This window comes from Lichenostomus cassidix, chromosome 1 (assembly GCF_008360975.1).
Source record: "Lichenostomus cassidix isolate B80296 chromosome 1, HeHo_3.0, whole genome shotgun sequence".
NCBI lineage: Eukaryota > Metazoa > Chordata > Aves > Passeriformes > Meliphagidae > Lichenostomus > Lichenostomus cassidix.
Window position 1 is genome coordinate 7861577 of NC_139479.1, and position 16491 is coordinate 7878067.

The window sequence follows — 16491 nt, forward strand, 5'->3', positions numbered from 1 at the left end:
CCACATTCCAAAAGTGTGCATGAGCTGTCCAGAGAGGAGCAGTGACACACTTTGCCTGAATTTCTCTCTGAAAGAGGAGGAGAGCAGACCTGCAGGGCTCACCACAGGGCCAGCATGGCCTGTGCCACCTGAGTAGCACCCAGTCATGAGCGCTTCAAACTCTGCACAATCTGTTCTCAGTTTCTGGTGTGTCAGATGATTCATAACACAGAGGAGAAGAATAACTAAATATAAATGGCAACTCTCACCATGCTGCTATTAATCATCTCAGGGTATTATTGTCCCACTACACTCCTCCCACCAACTGATACCCTTCCAGAGTGTTTGTGTCTCAAAGGCTTGTTCAGCAAAGGGGGCTAAACACAAGTGAAGCCTATCCCTGCACATTTCTAGTTCTTCTATTAAACAGTGTTCTCCCTTGCTACTCCTGGAATCTCCACAATCCACTCCCCACCCACGTGCCTGCCATCTGCTTCAGGCTTTTTGGTGGTGTTGCTGTACCCATGTGAGAACAACTGCACACAGCTCATCCTCAGAGATGTGCCAAATGCTGCTTTCCTTCCAGTCTAGAAGGAGGAACTGTGGGAAGGGTGTGGAGATCTTCCCTTTTCTGTTTTTTCAGTGTTTTGAAAAAATATCTTCTCTGTAATGATCACAACAAAACGGTCTTTTTCTTTTCTTTTATACACACTTCAAAGCACACCCTTTCCCTGATCTTTCTTTTCAGCATGCAGTTTGTTTCTAGTACTCTTTGCTAGTACTCTTGTTGTTAGCATTGATCATTATAGTGTTTCCTAAGTTTCCTTGCTCCAGTAGGTGGAAAAAACCCACCAATTCTCTGACCTTTAGAAATGCTTTCTTTTCTTAGCTATCATCATAAGTCAATGTGCACGATGTAAAAAGGGGTGGAAGAAGATACATCTGTGCTGATTTGTAAAAGTGGGGTCAAGTGGGTGGAAGAAAGAAATTATATGAAAAGAGAGGTAGAAATTTATCTTCTTTATGCTGTTTTTTGCATGTATTCCACCCTGCATCTTGGCCTGCACAGGATCAAGCAGAGCCACACTTACCCTACAAGGTGCCATTAGCACTAGAAGGTTCTCTGAAAACTTTAATTATTCTAATGACTTTAACCCAAGCTACCAAACAGAGAGTTCTATCCCTGGGGATTTTTGTGTAACTTAATTGGCACTACTTTTAAAACCACCCCTAAGCCACCCCAAAATGCCATTAGTTAAAAATGTGATTTTTCTGTGTTTGGCACAAAAGTGGAGGAAGGCATGTTCTCACTGCAGGTGTGCTGGAGCTCCCCTGTGGTACCTTCCATTACATCAGTCACCAGGAAACTGCACATTTCCACACAGCAAAAGGCTACATCATTGTCAGTGCTGAAGCAAAATGAGAGGGGAAGGAAGAAACAGCTTTCTTTTTAAACCTGTGTGTAGTACAACTGGCTGAAGTGGCTTTAGAAAAAAAAATGCAGAAAATTCCCCTTCCTTAAGAGGCTGAATCAGAGGAATTGCTAAGAGAATTAGACTGAAAGTTCAGAATTGAAAATACAAATTGAATAGGATACGTCCTGGAGACTTCACAATGGAAATATTGTCCTATAAGTGCTAATAACATATTTACAATTGCTTTCTATCCAGGTCAAAGAAAAGTGAAGGGAAAATGAAGAGGGAGTGAAAATAGAAGGCTAAATACTTTTGTGTGATGCAATGTTGTGATGTCTCTCTTAGTTGCCAACAAAAGCAGCACTTTGAGTTTTGGCTCATAATTCAACTGAGAGAATTTCAAAGCGGTTTACTGATTAGCAGAAGAACAACTGTAGCATAAATAGTAACACTGACTAAGCAGAACAATAGAGAGAGAAAACACAAGATCTCCCTAAGAAAACACTGTGTATCTCACTGGCAGCCAATTAACTCTGGAGTACAACAGTCTGCCCCTTACCATTGCAGCCACTTCACCTAAGAAACACAAGCTTCAGGAAAATTAAATGAGATATGAACTGGGCAGACCATTCACATCCCATCTTTTCTGGGGCTGCTTGCAAGTGGACCTTTCTCTGCCTCATCAGCTTACATTGCAAGGCAGCAAAGCATGTTGTTATTCTTTTGTGATGCCTCTTTGTCATACACTTGTGATGCCTCACATGTATTTTGAGATCTGCTTTCTGTATTCATTAATTTATTCATTTTGCCTGTATTTTTTGCTCACATTGTTCTCATCCTTGATCATTTCTACCTGTAAACAGATGGTGTCCCCATGGCTGCTTGGCTAAAAGTCTTCAGGTGTAATTGTTGGTGAGAAATGCTTTTGTGGAGAATACCTGTCCTGCATGGGAGGGGAGGAGGGAGGATGGATAATGTAATATATTTCCTCTTTTATTGCTTTTGCAACCCATTGATGATTGTTAAGTGATTTTGTTTCCCTTTATATGAGTTGACAGTGTCCAGAATAGAAGATGTGTTTATCATCACCTTGGAGATGCTTGAGACATGAGGGACTTTGTGGTCTCTAAGACTGTCTCTTGAGACAGCATTCCTAAAAATCCATTATTCTTTCCAGGTCTTTGTAACAGCTAGTGAGCCTTCTGCTCTACCTGAAAAAAAGGTCAGTGATGTTCTTTTTGTTTTCCTTCCTAGAGGTAGAAGTGGCAATAGGAGACCCAAACTGTTTTCAGCTCATGCCTAATATAGGAAAAATCAGGCAGCTCTAGAGATTTCAGCAGAGCAGTTTTCTCTCAGCTCTAATCAGGAAGAATGAGAAAAGAAGATATTTGCCATTGCTTGCTGGGTCCATCATTTTTCTTTGTTAGTGAACTACAATATCTGTGTTCATAGCACAAGAATGCAGCCAACAGATCCTAGACATACCATATATTTCTGGGGTTTAGCAACCCATAAAAGTGGAGCATAGCATCTGATTTATCTCACCAAATGGCTCCAACTGTTCTCAGGAACATATTTTTTCCATCAAGGAGGTGTTCCCTACTTAAAGTCTTGATTTGAATCTCCTTGCCCAGGGATATATTTACAGAACTTGTTATAAAATATTATCCACTTCACAAAAGCATTTTGAATGCTTTGTTCATGCAGTGACTCTCCTGTAAATATTGTTTCTTCTCAAAGGAAACTAGCAGGATTATTAGTAACTTCTGGATTATCAAACAATGCACAACCTCATTTTCCGACCCAGGCAAGTTATTAGAGTTACATAAATGCTCAGTCCCATGCATTGTTCTGCTATGCTGACCTGAAGAGACCACAAAGGAGAAGGCAAATGACCCATAGAGGGACAGGAAAATATTTACGTTCCTGAATGATCTGGGACTTGCTTGCTGCCTGTGGTGTTGCTTTTTTGTGTGTGAATGCAAGGGATTCCTGGCCCCTGTGTCCCACACCATATTGATAAGAGAATGAAGACAAGCAATGATGTTATAAATACCTGACATTTATCTTGGCTTGGTTTTAAATAGTGGAGTCAACCTTCACTCATCTGCAACCATCCAGCAGGGCTGTTTTATGGTCCCTCCCTGCTTCCTATCCTACCAACTTTCTTTTTTTTGCCTCTGAAGCCTAAATCCTGGTATGACACAGAGATGAAAAATCTTCAGGCTGGTCTCCATCAGAAAAAAAGGCTATTGGTCTTCATAGACCTCCATAAATCACTGGCTGGCCTTCTTCCTTCCAGAAAGGAAATCGAAGAGGAGCATGACAGATACATAATTTTGATTGTTTAACACTTAGTTTTAACCAATAGGTGAATGTATTGAAAAGACAAGGCAGAGATATTTGAGAGCAATCTTTTTTCAGGTGGGAAATGCTGGTTTGACAAAACTAAATTTTTTTACTGCTACATACGACTTTCATTAAAATATTTGCAGAATCTGTTGGAATATTCTGTTCTTAGCTTTTTGCTACAGCTTTTATGTTATACTGTTATTTTACATAAATACAAAATGAGGTCTAATTTAATGAGCCCAAAGGAAACAATTTGATTTTAGTGTTTGAACATTTGCCCCCGTGGGGAAAAAAAAATCACTGAAAGGTATTTTTGATTCAGAATGAAACCACATTTTGAAGCCCTGCAGCTTTCCTGAGGAGGGGATTTCTGGTTTCTGACTGCCCCTAGTTCTGGTGCAGCTGTGAGACAGACAGCAGTGCTGATCATGGCACAGAAATGGGACTGAAGGGGTGCAGCACATGGTCTGAGGTCTCTGCTCTGTACCACTGCATCCAAGTGCCACGAGAGCTCCACTCAGCAGCAGCCCTGGAAAACTTCTTTTTAACTCATTCTAGTTGATTTTTCTTTTCCTTTTTACTCTTGGTGAGGGTTTTTTTCCCCATATTTTTTCTCTTTTTCTCTGTCAGGGACTTTTTCATGGTCCTGTCTTGCTTTTTCTTCTTAGTCTCTGAAATGGTTTGGTGAGTGTGATGCTCTCTGCTGGCAGTCCCTATGTGGGTTTGAGAATGAGGAGGGATGCTTTGCCCTTGCCTAGGGGTGGGTAAACTGCCTAAAATTTCTTCCTGGGAGACATACTCGAATCCCTGCAGGAAGGTGGAAACATGGATGATATATGACTAAACTATTTCATGCCTTATGACTTTTATCAGCATGTAAATGAAAGACAGCGAGTGGCTCTTGCAAACACTCATGGTGAAAGTGGTCATTTGGCCACATTATCAAAAAACAAGCAATGAGAGAGAGATGGGAGCACAGCAGAGAGAGGCAGAGGCTGGGATGTGACCAGTGTGTGAATGAGCCAGCTGAAGCCTCACTGGGGGATGTGGTGCAGACTTACTTTGTGACCCAAGAAAAGCAATTTACACGTTTTCAAAGCAGCCATTAACTTCAGGAGCCCAAACTGAAACAGTGTGAGAGGAATTTCTCTCACTGGAGATGTCCATATGTGGGATTGTCATGAACACCCTGCTTACAGCCAGGACACAGCAGTGGCTGGGCTGCAGACATTTACCCCTTGGACTGCTTTGGATGTCCACAGCAGCACAAAATGCATCTCAGAAATGCCTGTTTCTAACCCCAGCCTACATGGGGAGCCAGAATGTCTCACCCATGCCAGCTGGCAGCATTGCAGAGGTCTGAAATTTGGTGAGATGCTGCAGCACCTACCCTATAGCACATTGCTTGATGTAGCTGCTGAAAGGTCACAAACCTCCTAACCTCAGGTGACACCTGTACAATGGATGTTTTGGAAGCAAAACCATTTTCTTGTGATCCAGTACATGGATCTTGAAAAAAAAAATTAACTCTAACAGCCTGGATTATTTTTTTCCCCTAAGGGAAAATGTCCTCTCAGGATCATGGTGTTTCTGCTTCAAGATTCTTGAGTACCAGGACCAAATTAAAAAAAAAAAGTGAGAAATATTCTATTAGGAAATCACAGCTACTGATAAGGGCCTAAATCATTGTGCTGTTCCTTTCTGAACATAATTCCTTATTGGAAAATTGTCTTGTTTTTAGAATTGCAGCAAGGGACAGGTAAGATCAGCATCTAATGGAGGTTTTCAGTCTGGCAGTTTCTGTGTCTTCCAGGTTGTTATTTCTTGTATTTATGCAAAGCCATAAAACTGTTACAGGTCTTAAATAAGGAACAAGCATCTCTGAAACATTATAAGGTGTCAGAACAGAGAAACAGAGGACAGAAAATACTCAGACAACACTCCCTAACCATTCTACCTATCTTGCCTGGAGTATAAAAGTCTTGAAAAGATTAAAGAGAAACTTCTTCGTTTTCAAATAGCAATCCAGTATCCTAGTGTGCATCCTAGGCCAAATTCAACCCTCATGTAAGTGACTGGAACACCCATGAAGTCAGGAAATTCATGGAGTCAGGCTTACACCTAAGTTTGGCTTTGTATGTGACATGGGGGAGCTCATATGGGGTTTTTTTCCCTTGGAGTGATAACACAGGTTTCAACCAGGATGTGATACATCCCTTCACAAATAATAAACAAATTCCCTGTGACAGAAGCTCAGCAACACCAAACTGAGCTCTGTGCAGCACTCAAAGGGAAAAGAATAAAGAGCTGCTGCAGCGCTAGCACAAGCTGGGATGAACATGATGTGTACCTGACTTCTGGTTTGAATTCAGCAGGCTCCTCTCTTCTAACAGAACAAATGGATCTTGCTTCCCCCAGCATATGGCAGCAACACATGCAATTTACATCCCATATGGGATCTTTTTCAGGCAACCATCCGACTATAAAATGTCACAAGAAGTCACTTTAGATGCCCATTATTGAGTGCAGACACTTGGCATTCCCCTTTGTAGCACTGTCCACAGCTCCAGAAAAGGTGCTTTTATTATCATTTTTATTTGTGCTGCATTACTACCTGCAAGTTAGACAGAACTGCAACGCCTCTGCCATCACACTGTGAAAAATGTAGGATTCCTTCAGATGCCCAAGGACTAATTTAGCCACAGATGAAACCAGTTGGAGTGACACATAATGAGAAAGAATGGGACAGGAGAAACAGCACTGCATGGTTATTGCATAGCATGTTTTATCACTCGGTCTCAAAGCACTTGGAAAACAGGGTAAACAAAATCATCCCTGTTTCAAAGGTGGGGAAGCAGAGGCAGGAGCAGGTGACCTGTCAGAGCATGCCAAAGCAGTGACAGAGCTGGCATCAAAACCCCAGTCACAGGCCAGCCCTTCACACCCTTACTCACACTGCCTCCTCCTCACATACTCGGGTCCCATTTTGGAGATCACGTAATGCCTATGAATAGCTCAGCCACACACATGTAAATGTGGGGGTAAAACACCACACAGAATGGGCCTTTTCATTTCCTTGGCTGCCTGCACCATCGTGCTTAATTGGCACTGCTGTGTGGGCAGCACAATGAAAATGCCTGCAAAATGCAGGTTTTAAAGGCTGGTATCAGGATGGCCTCCCTTCCACGGTGAGCAAAGCATGTGTACACTCAGTGGGGAACTGGATATCCAGGCAAATGAGGCTGGGATTTCTGGCATAGCAGAGGATGCAAATCAACAAGGCATTAAAGTAAATAAATGGACAGAAGTCTGGAGCAGGAAAAGAGAATATTTATGCTTGATGTATTTATAAGGAAGACAGAGGCAGAAAGGGATAGAGCAGCGAAGGAAATTGCTTTATCAGTGCACATGCATTAGATTTAATGGTTTTCATAGTAGGGAGGCCAAGAGGGGAAGGATTCATAAATTTCCATCACAGGGGACTATTACAAACACCATGTTGGGCACAAGTAATTCAGGCTGTGGAAATTCACCTTACAGTGGAGCTGAAAGACAGGGAGAGTGGTCAATGAGAGACCTCTGAGGTCAAGAAGAATGGTGATGACTAAGATAAGGGAAGTAAGAGGCAAAAGATGTTGATATTTTAGCTGAGAAAGATGACTTCCAGGTTAATGAATGGCTCTTATAAGCACATAAGAGTATGTGTTTGGAATGCTGAGAGGATGAGCAATGTACTGTGAGATTTTCTTTTCAAAGGAAGCCAGGAGAAGAACAGAGGAAGCAACTGACAAGAAGCAATAAAGGAATAAACAGAGAAGATGAAAGAAGTCTTGAGAGGGACAGAACTGCCAAAGTCAAAGAGAGGTTTTAGCAAGGGGATAAAACTGATGTCACCAAAGGCAGTGAGGAGGCTTAGGACCTAAAGAAGATATGGACTAGTTGGGAAAGAAGAGATGGTACATGGTGTTTGTGCCACCCACCAAAAAATGCACAAAGCACTGGGCCACTGTTCATCCCATTCCACTTACCCTTGCACAGCAGCACATGAGAGAATTTTAGTTGTGTGGCAAAAACCTTGTCTTGAAGGATCTTCCCTCTTCTCACAAACCAACCTTGCATCATATCCTTCATCCATCCTGACAGTGACACCATTGTTAACACCACTGACTTGACATGGCAGTGCCATGAAACCCAGATAATTGTACCATGGAAACCTAAGGGTTTCACAGCATATCACATAGCCAGTCTCCAGCAAGTAATCTGCCTGCAAATTTGTCCCCTTAGCAAAAATTTGCAAAATCCAGAGAACTTGGTCTGGACAGCAAAATGCTCAGTGCAACCATCTGAATTTCCTGCAGTCATTAATCTGATGTTTCTCTTTTACCTCTTCTAGTTATCCTGGTCCTTTTTATTTAACCTGTATATTAAGTCACACTGGGCTTTACCCTTAAGTTTCCATGCAGCAAATTTTTGATGTATGTTTTTAATAAATTTTTTTTGGTTTACTCAGCCAATAACTTCCCTGCTGCCAAACACCTACGCCCAGCCTGTTGCCTTTCCATTTAGTGCAGGGAACCAGGTCAAGCCCCAGTCAAAGCCTCATTCCTGGGAGGCTCACACTGGGCTATAAAACTGATAATGACATGAGGATGGTGAGCCCAGTGCTCAGACACAGTAATTGCTCAACAGTCCATAAGAGAAATAATCACAGTATATAGATAGCAGCCATCACAGGGAGACCAGAGAGTCCAGAAAAACAAACATATTGTTCTCCAAAGATGACCTCTAGTTAACTTCTCTCTGCCTTCGTCTAGACTGAAATTAACCTTATGAATTCAGGTAATTATTCTCTGCCCTGACTCTTGTGCAAGTGGCTTCAGAGCTGTCTCCCTGCTGTCTCCAGAAACAGCAGTCCACAAGGACATTTCAGATATTAATTGAAAGGGAAATGTTTGCCAGAGGTCAGTTCAAGCGGAAGAAAAGCCCCTTTCATTGTGGCTGGGGGGAGAGCAGAACAAATAAAGTATCTCAAGGGAGGCATAGCCAGCCTTTGTGATTTATTTGGTAGAAGACAGGTGAGAATCAGTGAATCTTCCCCATCTTATTTATTTTTGCCCAGCCTTTAGCAACTTAACACATTTCTAGCCAGGACATAGATCACCTCAGCACAGTTTTCAAGACTGTCCTTTTTTTTTTCCTACACTTGTGCACACACATGATAAATCACACTGCTTATGACTTCTTGTGGATTAGTGCACAGGAGTGTTTAAATAAATGTTTGGAGTGGCTCATATCACTTGCTGATGGCTAGAAACTAGTTTAATGCTGAATGGCATTCAGAGACCAGGAGAGAATTTTTCTTGGATTTCATGTGAGCTCACAATGTCATTGGGGATGCAGAGACTGAAGTTTAAGATGAAAAAGGACAGGAAATTGTGAAGGACACATTGAAGGCTTCCTGATGGTTTGAGGCAGATGCAGGAAATACTTCATAAATTATTTTAGCAAGGTCTTCTGCCACACTGGACATCTACCTCTTTGCCGTGCAGACATTTCTGTATAAGTCCAGACATCTCTGGCAGCTCTTATTCTGTTCCAGAATTTTTCATCTCAGACAAATGTAGTATTACTTTTCTCTTATTTTTGTGGTTACAGACAATATATGACATAAATGGAGCATCACATTGCATTCATTATTTAAGAGTAGGGGTGTTTTTTCTTAAAATGTTTTTCATTTCAGGCCTTTGTTCCACACTATGATACGTTTCTGAGTCCTGGGAAGCTGGGAGATGCATTGGGGATTCTAGGACTGAGAGAAGGGAATGGGCAGGTTAATTTTAATAGTTCTGGCTGTGCTGAAAGTCCCTGAAAAACAGAAAGAAGATCCTGACTACAGGACAGTCCCCTGCCAACCACCTCAGTGCCAAACACTGGAGGTGGCTCCAGGGTGCTAAGACCACGACCCCAGCTTATCAGGCAGCCATGAACTCAGATGCTTGGGATAGGAGGATCCCCAAAGTTTGCAGGCATTGGGTCTCTGTCCCCTCACCAGGTAAACACCTGGGTTAAAGGGCACCTCTTCAGCAGCCTGCTGAAAAACCTCAAAGAGAAGTAACACATTTCCTGAAAAAAACCTGAGCTCTATCATGAAAAACTGGCTTGGCAGAGTGTTTTGATACTGTCACGGCTGCAGCTGTAAAAACTGCCCCCAGTTTTTGCAGAATTTTTGCTGTAAAGTGTGTTCTGCTTAAGCATTTGGTTAAGCATGTCCTGTGTTTGCTTCTGCAAACAGCCACTGTAATACAAGTTCTCCATCTTCATCCTGGTATCAGACACCCAGGCATCTCTGTGAGCAGTGGCTCTCCAAAACTGGTTGACAAAGAGGACTGCTTCAAGGAAAGGCACTCACTACCTCTGCTGGAGGCAGTCCAGACATTTAGGATGCAGAGGCTAATCCAGTTAAGCCATGTAAGGCAAATTCTCTCCAGATTACCTTTTTTAGCTGCCTAGCTAACAATATACAAGGACCTCCTTTATTTTCTGTGTAATAGCCTTTGACACCTGTTTCTCACAGGCAGCAGCAATCTGGAGCCAGGCAGAATGAGTTTGCTTTCAGAGATACTGAGTGCTTAAGGCCCATGCAATTTCTGTGAATTTATTTCTCCTGAAGGTTAGGCCCAATGTCTATAAATTAACCTTGCAAGTCAGCAGGGCCCTGATTATTGTTACTTGCAGCATAGAGTGGTCAGAATAAACGTGCTTGTGATCCTTCTTCTGTCCACCTCAGCAATGGGGAAGAGTAGGAAAACCCACCATGGCCCTGAGCATCAGCAGCAAGCACTGGGAAACAGCTTTGTCCTTTTGCAGAATGGGGCAAGTCCTAAAAGTTACAGGTGAAGCAGCTTCCCTGCCTAATTGTGATGATCTCACAGGGCCACCTCTGTGGGAGAGATGCTTCCATAGTCTTCCACAGTGAAACAGTGGAGTTCTGTCGAGCTGCAGGGACAAGAACAAGGAGCTGGTGGCTTTTCACTGCAGTCAGAGCTAAACCCTTCCAAGTGGCAATAACAGACTGCCCACCCACAATTCAGAATCTGTCCTGCCTTTAGAAACCTCTAATACTGGTTGGACTTAGTGCCCTCTCAAAACATCAGAAAAGCTTTTCCCTGGCAGACCCAGTTATTCCTGCTATTTGGACACCTAAAAGCAATGTGTGCATAGTCACTACAATAGTCTTTCAGAAGAATTTATTTAACATGCTTTCCTGAGTCCTTAATTGCAATCTTGTGAATCCTAGTTACTACTCTGAGCAAATCAACAGCATTGCTAGGAAAATAACTATAATCTCCTGGTTTCTTTTTCCCAGAAAGACAACTAGTAAAATAGATAGTTCTGCAGTACTGCAACTTCCTATAGCTGTTTTTGATTGCGTTGTCCTCCCTAGTGCTACAATAAGAATTAAACTCCTCTCTCTGGTGTAGTTTTCAGATTCTCTCCTGCTGGGAAGATGCTCTGTAATGCCCAGTGATTCACAGCTCTGATATTTCATGTCTAATGGAATTATTTCTGGATGGAATTGTTACCTTTCCTCAGAGAAAGACATTCATAAAGCTGGTAGGAGACAAATTATATACATCTTCCCCTATCTCTTCCACAGTGCTTCTCAACATCAAGTTATTTGTCTACACTTTTAAAAGTTCCATCCATTGCAGGAATGTGTGAGAAATTTAAAGAAAAACATGGGGCATTGAAATTACACAAAACACAGGAAATTCAGGGTTACAAATGGACTTAAGAAAGACCCAGCTGTGTCACAGCACTGAGGATTAAGACAGGGGGATCTGAAAGCTCTCTCTTCTTTCTCTGTAGACCATATTATTGATAGCTCTCCATTATGGGATTATGTGCCTATAAGGCATATGTATAGATCACCACATGAGGTGTGTTCTGTAATTGTTGGGTTGGGATCAAGACATTTCATTGCCTGAAGTCAGTCTGAGTTTAAAGTGTGTTAGACATCCCTCTGGTTCCTGCCTCTGCTCCCTTCAGAGGTGGCTGTGCCCTTTTGCAGGTAGCAGTGCCCCAGAGGAGTCCACAGGACTGCTCTGCCACAAGGGAAACACCCTGGAGAGGTGCTTCTGCCATTCCTCTAGTGCTCTGTCCCCAGAAACCCTCCAAAACTGCTCAGGGATTGAAGTCAGAAATCTGAGCTGTGGGGTGGGTCTCCTGAACCTGCTGGTGAATCATGCAGGGATCCTGTGGTGCTGGCAGACATTGCTTTTCAATTAGTTAAATTCCCAAAGCAGATTTATTTCAAGTGATATCAATTACAAATATTTTAGTCTGCCCAGGGCAAATGCAATGCATCATCTGTGGGGCCCCGTTTTTGGGACTTGCAGGACAGGGACAAACCTGCCCCCACTGAGGCTGCCCTGGGGTAAAAGCTCAGCCCCACAGCTCCAGACAGGGGCTCCTGGGGCAGCCCAGTCCCACAGCAGGACAGGAGGTGACAGGATGTGATCACCCATCGGTGGGACAGTGCTCTGCAGAAAACCCAAGGGCTGTGCTGTGGCTGAAGCCCTTCCATAGGGAGAGCACACCCCAGGCATTCAGGAGAGCATCCCGAGTGACCAGAGCAGTGCAGATCCCAACCTTACAGCACAGAGAGCACAGCAGGCTGCTCTGCCACTGGGGACATGGCAGGAGAGCACTCTGACTCCCTCATTTCCACCCTAAGCCAAGGCTTGTGAGCAGCTGCCTGCAGTGAGCTGACTCAGCAGGGCACTTTTCCCGTGTGTGCACTGCAGTGTTTCTCATTTCAGGTGCTCAGGGTTTTTCTCTTTGTTAGCCAAACAAGAACAAGAGCCCTCTGGCTGGCACAGAAGCCAGGCAGTCATGGCTGGCAGTTTGTCAAACACAACCCTTTGGCACAGCACCACCCAGGCTGTGTTCAACTGGGCACAGCACACAGAGCAGGATGGAAAAGCTGGCCTCCACTTTGGGCCGCAAGCACAATCTGGTTTCTGTCACCAAAACAGGTGTTTTAACACCACTGAGGTGGTGTTTCTGTGATCAGCCTGGTCTTTACCTTCAGGAAGTGTCCCACATGGGGCTGCAGAGGGTCTGTGAGCACATGGGCCATACCTGGGCCATGGTGGGGTTCCCTCCTCTCGGGGCTGGGACAGCAGGCTGACTGCACACCCACCCCACAGTCCTGCTTCCCCAGGCAGGGAGCTGGCCCTGTGAGCAGCAAGGGAGCCATGGAGTGCTCCTCCTCCAAGAGTCCAAATTGGCCAGGAGTGGGACCAGGGAGAGCATTCCCCTCCCCTTCAGAAGGTGGGTGGGTGTATCAGGTGAGGCTGCTGGACAGGACAGGAGTCAGTCAGGTACCATACCATCGATCCTGCTGGCTGTGGGATGGAGAGTGACCTCTGAAGTCTCATAATTTCAGGGATGGTGGGGCACTGGAACAGGTTTTCCAGGGAACTCCTGGGTGCCTCATCCCTGGAAGAGTTCAAGGCCAGGTTAGATGTGCCTAGAGCAGCCTGGCCAAGTGGAAAGTGTCTCTGTCTGAGGCATGGTGGTTGGAATGAGATGATCTTTAAAGTGCCTTCCAATCCAAACCAGTCTGTGATTCTATGATTCTATAACTTGTGTGAGTAATTTAGCTTTGTCCCTCCAATTAACATTATTTTGTGTTTAAATCACTAAGCATGACCTGCATTTGCCCTGCCAACTCTTCAGTACTCTTCTCCAGCTATCACTGCTGTCTCTTATAGTTGGAATCAAGTTTTGGCTCAACTAAACAAACTTTGATCAGCAAAGATTGCAGATCTTGGTGCTCGTCCCTCTTTCTAGATGTATTATGCTTGTGTTGGAGCCTACTTTGCATGAGTGCCAATCCCCTGCAAATAGGCTCATTAAAGAGCAGCAGCATTCATTAATCCTCTAGCATAAAATGCAGACCACAAGGAACTTTCCAAGGGATTTGGCAAGGGCAGGCAATGCTTTGACTGTGACTGTGAAGGATCTGAATGGAGGCATCTCAGATTTCTTGCCCCTAGAGAAAAATCCTCTACACACATACACATGGAAGGGATCATCAGCCTTTACAGAGGCCACAAAGGTTTGGGATTTCCTCAAAAAGCTGGTAACAAGATTGTGTAAGAATCAAATAACCTTGCAAATAGCTGTATCCCATTAGTCATGAGAGCAAATGCTGGGCTGAATTAAATGCTGATTGTGGCTTATGAAGTGTCTCTGTACACATAACCTTGGGCAAGACCCAGAAATTCTGGGCTCTACATTTGAAAGGCAGCTGGCTAAATAGCCGTGGCAAAATAATCAAAAAAGCACTGTTTATTTGCTCAATACATTAACCAAGTGATTAGCTGAGAAATGGGAGACCCAGAAGAAAGCAGAAACCTTTCCCTTTGTGTGAAATCTGTTTTTCAGACTTTCCACCAGTATTACACATTCCTGGAAAACAAAACTAAGCTCAATATATCTCAACTCAGCCATGAAAGATTTCCCCAGACTGAATGGTCAGCTCAGTGCATTGCTCAGACCTTAGTGCAGCTTACTCCATCACTTGCAAAATTTGAACAGCAGCAAGATAATTATGGATAACTTACAGCCCCGTCTTATGAAGGGCAAACATTAATTCAGGAGTTCAGGAGGACTTCAGGCAAGCAAATTAGTTATTCCTGTATTTCCCATTTAGCAGCTCAGACTTTCACAGGCGACTGCTTCCACTACCAGACAATGAGCAAATCTGCTGTACGTGGTGTCATTCCTAATGCAAGCTGGTTAAAATAAAATATTTAATTCTGTTTGAGAATTCTTACTTTGTTCTCTCCTGGTTGTCCAGGCTCCCCACTCAGTCCTTCATAAGTTACACTAATCATTTGCAAATTCTTTCCACAGGCTTCTTACCTGCTGTAGTTACTGTGCTCCCTTAGCCTTGTAGTACACAGGGAAAAAATGTTGTTCTTCCTCCTTCAGGAAATTAGAGAGAAGTTTTCTGCCCCTCTTTCTCTATTGAATCTCTAATTAATGTTAGATCACTTTTGGAAGATCGAGTGCAGGTAATCAAAGAATCTCTCCACTGCTGGTAATGTGCTGCAGAAAAAGTGTGAACTGCTAATATGCAATCCTGCATTTTTCTTTCTAGGCATAGAATAGGAGTAATCCTCTACAGATCATGAATATAGGGAGGGAGTGGTTGCCAAAGCACTGGATTTGGGGCCATTTGAGGTGCTGTAGGATATTCTTGCTGGCCACCAGTTTCTGCTCTAAGTGCCCCATTGGTCTTGTGTCTCATCTGCCAGGTCTGTGCAGATGTCTCCAAGACTCCCAGATGTCTAAAATAACATTAGAGTACCTCTGGGCCCCTGTCCTCCCTCATGGCCCCAGCTGGGATCAGAGACAGATTTAGTTCTAGCTTTAGATATGCATCTGGACTTTGGTGCCCAAAGTTAGCATGAATATTCCGTCTTGGGACTCAGTACTAACACAGTGCCTGCCTGTGTGTGAGGTCTGGGTGTGCCTGCACAAGCAGGAGCAAACAACCAGCCCTGCAGGGAGAAGGAGCAGGGCAGGAGGGTCAGTCCACCCCTTTTGCCTCTGAGCAGCAGATGGATTAGGCTGGCAGCTGCCCCCACCAGTGCAGGGTCCTGGAGAGGGGCCAGAGCACAGCCCTGCAGATGTGTGGGGTGAGATATCAGATATTCAGGGGTTATTGAATGAGTCTGATGTGGGTAAGACTTGATAGACCCAAACTGACCAAGGGCTGCTCTCTAGGTCAAACAGAAGAGCAGGACCTTTATGGGAGGCAGGTTGAGGCTATCATGAGCCAGGCAGGAGCATCTTTCTGTACAAACACATAGAAAACAACACCCTATCCTTCAAGTACACTCAGCAATGAAAACAGCACTTCTACTGATTAAAGCATAATAAATGTAATGAAAAACACTGTAAGCTATTAGTGACTGCTACCTGTTATGCATTTGTTTAAAGCCATTTGAATGCTGATAAACTGTTTTCCCCCGTAGAAAATCTCCCTACATTATTGCTGTTTCCCTTACTCACCACATTTGCAGTCATCACTAGTAAATTCAAGCAATGAATTCATGAGGAGTCTGGACAGCATAATAATGCTGTCTTGCACACTTCCACAGCTACCACCCAGCAATCCCAGGATGCTTAACCTACCCAAGCAGATTAATCCTCTCAGTGCTGTTCTGCTGTATGCCAAAGCAGTGAAAATCCCTGTGGGCATAATAAAAACCCTTCAGGGCACCATATTTCAGGGTCCATGGGGCAGAAAGTCTATTTGGTACCAACCCAATGCCTCTAGGAAGTGTCAGATCTGCTCTGTGTGCACTGTGCAGACAATCTACACGTGTTCCATGAGTCTGCCCTGCTGGGATGTGCTTGGCTCCCAGCACACAGGCTGGGTATTGCACATGCAGGAGGATGGAGGAGGTTCAGTGCTTCCACACAGTGGCTCAGGATATGTAAAGTCCACCCAGTTCTTCTAAAAAGCACCAGAACAGCTGATGGTGTGAGCAGTTTGTGCAAGACAGAGGAGGGACTGTCATCCTTTGCTGCATATGTTCACAGGGGAATAGAACCGTATGAAATTACCCTCCTGGAAATGTTTGACCCTCTTACTCACATGCTATGCAGCAGCTCTATGCATGTGTTATAAAAATGTCAAGGGGATTCAGCTGTCTGGCATCCT